Genomic DNA, 5,568 nt, shown 5'->3' with positions numbered 1-5,568 from the left:
AGCAGAACAGATTGTGTCGCCCCGTTGCTTATATCCCTTTAGAGGTTTTGCCTTTGCTTGTGGAATCAAACCAAATCCTGTCCATAGGCACTGCCAGGTTCGACCCTCCACTCTCCCAGCCTTCTCTTTCTCCTCCCACCTTTCATTCATCTCACGTCGCCCTGGCCATTCTGTCCTTTCCTCTGTCCCTGGAGATACCAAAGTTTTCCTCCTCTGGGGGCCTATGTTCTCCTTCCTGCCTGAAATGCTTTTCCCCCAGATCCTGGTGTGGCTGCCTCATCTCGAATGTGACCTCCTCTGAGAGGCCATCCCTGGCCACCCTAACTGAAGGAGGCCTTAGTCACATCCTCATATTTTATGTGCTTTTTAGCCCTTATTCCTCCCGCCTGATGTTGTTTTATTTATTTGTTTAGGAGTTTAACAGGACTCTCCGCATTAGGAGATATCTTACTTTTGAGCAGAGAATGTATTTCTCTTGTTCACTGGTGATTCCCCAGAACTTTGTATTGTGCCTGTCGCATCGTAGGTCTTCAAAAGTACTTGATGACGAGTTAACTGACAAGCGGATAATCACGGCCTGCTTCATTAACTCTTAATTCTGCACAGTTGAGTTCAGCCTTGTAGCACAAGCCCTTATCATCCAGAAGAAAAAGTTTTTCCAATCATGATACCTTTGCCTCATTCTCTAGTTTTAATTGAACGCAGTTCCTTAAGATTCATTTCTGGCTACATGGTAGCATTGCGTGGGATATAAAGACACAAAATGTGAAGAATCGTCTGCTCTGGGCTCGCAGAGATGGAGGCAATGAGGAGAGTATGTGTGTGTGATGAGTGTGTATTTGTGAGTTTGGGGGCATGTGGTTTCAGTTTATAGCTGAGCATGGTAAATGATTTTCAGTTGCATTATCTGCTATTCTGAGCGTAACTTAGTGTAAATAAAGCACCAGGTGGCAGCAGGGGAGTATTGCTACACTATTTTTAGCACTTAAGGCACTTTCCCAGTGGATTAGCTACTATACAAAATGCACAATTAGACACAGTCCCTGAACAAAGAGCTTGCAATCTATAGATGGATCGGTTGTCATTATATAAAGGTCTATATCTTCATTATCAATAACATATATGCTGAATGCCCTTCTCTGCAAGATCGTAGTCAAGGTCTGCAGAATTCAAGCAGGCCAGGGTGAGCCTTGCTCTGTGGAGATTACAATAGAAAATAAAAAATAAAGGAAATTGAGGCGAGATGGTGGCCACCGAGGGGGTCAGGGAGGCTGCACGAGGTGGCAAGCCAGGTCAGCTAGAGCAGCCACCGCCTCAGCCGCACCCACCGCCGCCCCAGCAGCAGCAGAAGAGGCGATGGCCGTGAGACCAGAGAAGCGGTGGCGTCCCCTGTGGACGATGGGTTCCTGAGCGTGGACTCGCCCACCTATGTCCTGTACGGGGACAGAGCAGAATGGGCTGATACAGATCTAGTGCCACAGAACAATGGTTCCAATCCCGTGGTCCAGATCATGTACAGTGAAAAATTTAGAGATGTTTATGATTACTTCTGAGCTGTTCTGCAATGCGATGAAAGAAGCGGACGAGCTTTTAAACTAAACTGAGATGCTATTGAGTTCAATGCAGCCAATTATACAGTGTGGCATTTTCAGAGAGTTCTCTTAAAGTCACTTCGATAGGATCTATGTGAGGAAATGAGCTACATCACTGCAATAATTGAGTAACAGCCCCCAAACTATCAAGTTTGGCATTATAGGTGAGTATTAGTGGAATGGCTAAAAGCTCCACCTCAGGAGCTTCAGTTTATTGCTGATATTCTTTTTTTTTGAGACAGAGTCTCACTGTGTTGTCCTGGCTAGAGTGAGTGCCGTGGCATTAGCCTAGCTCACAGCAACCTCAAACTCCTGGGCTCAAGCGATCCTACTGCCTCAGCCTCCCGAGTAGCTGGGATTACAGGCATGCACCACCATGCCTGGCTAATTTTTTTCTATATATTTTTAGCTGTCCAATTAATTTCTTTCTAATTTTAGCAGAGACGGGGTCTCGCTCTTGCTCAGACTGGTTTCGAACTCCTGAGCTCAAACAATCTGCCCGCCTCGGCCTCCCAGAGTGCTAGGATTACAGGCGTGAGCCACTGCGCCTGGCCCTGATATTCTTAATTAGGATGCAAAAGATTTTCATGCCTGGCGGCATCGACAATGGATTATTCAGGAACTTAAACTTTGGGATAATGAGCTGCAGTATCTAGACCAACTTCTGCAAGAGAATGTGAGAAATAACTCTGTCTGGAACCAAGGATACTTCCTCATTTCAAACACCACTGGCTACAATGATCGTGCTGTGTTGGAGAGAGAAGTCCAGTATACCCTGGAAATGGAACCATTTGAAAGGGATTTTGCAGGATCGGGGTCTTTCCAAATATCCCAATCTATTAAATCAATTACTTGATTTACAATCAAGTCACAGTTCCCTCTACCTAATTGCCTTTCTTGTGGATATCTATGAAGACATGCTAGAAAACCAACATGACAACAAGGAAGACATTCTTAATAAAGCATTAGAGTTATGTGAAATCCTAGCTAAAGAAAAGGACACTATAAGAAAGGAATATTGGTGATATGTTGGAAGATTCCTTCAAAGCAAACACAGCACAGAAAGTGACCCACCAACAAATGTACAGCAATAACACCATCCAGAAGAACTTGATGGAATGCTCTTATTTTTTTAAGGGACTTTTTTTGCCTGCGGTGTAAAACATGCATTTTGCAGGTAGTGCTTTTTAACAAGAACTAAGTGGGACCCTCCTTGGGTACTGCTGCTATTCAGATTAGCTCTAATTAATTTGATTCTTTTAAAGCAAAGGGACTTTTGGAGTCTTATCAACATTTGCTCTAATCCCTTAGCATCAATCCCTCCCTAAATGGTATATGCATCAGGATTTGTAGCAGTAATGATCACAGGTCACTAGTATGTCATGGATATGAGGTGACCGAAGGTTTGGTTCAGTAGCAGGTTCGGGATACAATCGTTACATCAGAACTGCTATGCCACGCTCACAGCACCTTGCTACCGCTGTGAGCAACCAATGCCGAAAGAATGGTTTTGTAATGAAATTACAGACAAATCTAAAAACAAAAACAAAAACAAAAACAAAAAAATAAAGGGAATTTAGATAGCCGTACAAACCTTGAACAAGTTTAGGAATCATGATGTATTATAATTTTTGTTTAGTTGTTTTTTACAGTTTATTGTCTATTCCATTCTCTAGACTGAAAGTCCTTTGAAGGCAGGGGCCGGTTCTTTTCATCTTTGAAACTTGCAACACTTAGCAGAGAGCCTATCACGTAAAAGGGGCTTAATAAACGTGTGTTGAACAAATGAAAAAAAGTAAAAAAAAAAAAAAATGAGAAGGAAAAACAGGGAACATTACTATACAGAAAGGAATTAGGAGCATGCCTTGTATGAAATATTTAAATTGCATGCTCTTAATCCCAGTGTATGGCCATATTTATCTTGCCTTCTTTTTTCTTCAAGAAAAGACAAAAATCTTTCCATGCCTGACTTCAGCAGAATATTGGGCCTTTTAGAACTTTTAAGATCAGGAAATCCGGTTGAATGAGAGAGGTTACTATCCAGACAAAATCCTTAAGACATATTCTCATTTGTCAGAATCAGCATTGCCTACCATTTTCATAGCTAGAGATCATCAGTGTGGGCCGGGAGACCAGGTTCTATGTTTTATAATCTTCAACATCTTAGTATGTTTATTATCACCCAAGTATTGAAAGACAAAGGCCATGCATCTTATATCTTAGCAGTTGAGCTTCTGTTGAGATGAAGTTCCCTTCATTTCTTTTCCATGCCAGCCCACCACCTCCCGTCCCCTAGCAGAGGGGTCCTAGAGCAATTTCTTCCTGCTTGGGGGAGAGGCAGAAGGGTGGGAAGAAGGAGAGGACTGAGAGGGCCACCAGCAGAATGAGGAAAGGCAAACAGGAAGAGGGCCCCAGGCCAAGGCAGCTGTGGTACAGGGCCAGGGATAGAGGACACTGAAAAAGGAACTTGCAGAGTCTTGTGGAAGATCACCCTGCCTGCACCCTCCAATGCAGGTTCGAGTTCAGATTAGATTAGTATTAGGTTAGATTTCATCCCTGATTATCGTTTAAATTCCAAGGAGAAAATCACTCCTATATATCTTCTCTACCCCCAATCCAGCATTCCCCGTAGTCCAGGGAGCCTGAACTTGAATTTTCTCTAATGACAAAAAAAGTCTTTCTTCCACAATAATAGATAGGAAGGCTTAAAAATTCAAAGGAAAGAAGCACATTGCTGTGAAGGAATGTCAAAATATATCTGACAGTCAGCTTCTTTCCTGTTTATTTGCGGGGAGGGGAGAGAACCGGAGAGGAGAAATGGGAGGACGTCAGCCAAGCTGTTTCTCCTCATCCCTGTGCAGAGAAGAGATACTGCCGATTAACTATTTCTGCCAAGGTCATTACAGACATATCAGCAGCTTCTAGTCTCTATTTTTCCATTGTTGTTTCCATTTTTATAATAATCTCTAGAAAATAACATAAATATTTTCTGGATTATAGATAATTATCTTAAAAACTGACTATGGCCAGCCAGTTTGGGTACCTACCTGAGTTTGTGTGTGTTTATGATCATGTTTCTACCAAGTGAGGTCCAAATAATATCCTAGAATCATCCATAGATGAAGGTTTTGTATTAGGTCAAGAAACTATAAGTGTTGAGAGAATTGTCATCACCGCCATATATGTGACAGAGAATAGAAACTTCAAACTTGAAAGAATCTGTGAATATCAGTGAGTACATTTGTATGATATTAATTATAATACCTTAAGTGTTTTACTGGTATTCTTTGTTCATACTGACGTGCTGTAGTTCAACAGCAGAAAATAAATCAATACGCAATAGGTAATTTTTTGTTTAAAAATTTTTTAGAAATTACAGTATTTTATTGGGAGGAGTAAAGCCTTAAATTGACCTATCCAAAAATAAATCTGTGGTTAAATGAGCTCCTTTTTTAAAAAGAAAATTGTTAGCAATGATATGAGAAAAATTCAAATGTAAGTCCATTATGGACAAAATCAAAAGAACCAAGTTATAACAGGATGTTACGTTTTTATCAATTAACCTTGCACTGGTGATTTTGCTTAAACAAAACAACATTATATGTCACATTAACTTAATGTGGTCAATTTAAATTTTATTTGTTTTGTTTATTTAATTTGTACATTGATTTGGTTTTGTAGTTGCTTATATAAGAGCTGTAAGCATAAGAAGTGAAGTCTATACCTAGTTTTATGATTGTACATATTTTTGTAACTTTATGATGAGAGTAATCCAAGTCAATATTTTACATGCCATGTGTTAAGTCTGAGAAACACTCTTTTCCCAAAGATTGTGCTGTGGAATTCTAGTTCCAGGAAACGAACAACAACAAAACGTATTTGTTAACAAATAAGTTTAGAAATGCACTATTGCTCCCTCTGGGAATTTATAGTACATGTTAGCATATTCCTACATGAGAAAACTGTTCAATTTTGT

The 5,568-nt window shown here is 40.6% G+C and overlaps 1 pseudogene; it reads left to right on the top strand.

Annotated features, from left to right (window-relative positions):
• The first annotated feature begins 1,243 nt into the window (after positions 1-1,243).
• Positions 1,244-2,686, top strand: LOC105809604 (annotated as a pseudogene).
• Positions 2,687-5,568: the final 2,882 nt, after the last annotated feature.

Source organism: Propithecus coquereli, unplaced genomic scaffold (assembly GCF_000956105.1).
Source record: "Propithecus coquereli isolate 6110/MARCELLA unplaced genomic scaffold, Pcoq_1.0 Scaffold197, whole genome shotgun sequence".
In the NCBI taxonomy this organism is placed as follows: Eukaryota; Metazoa; Chordata; class Mammalia; order Primates; family Indriidae; genus Propithecus; species Propithecus coquereli.
This window is presented reverse-complemented; position numbering and strand designations above follow the sequence as displayed.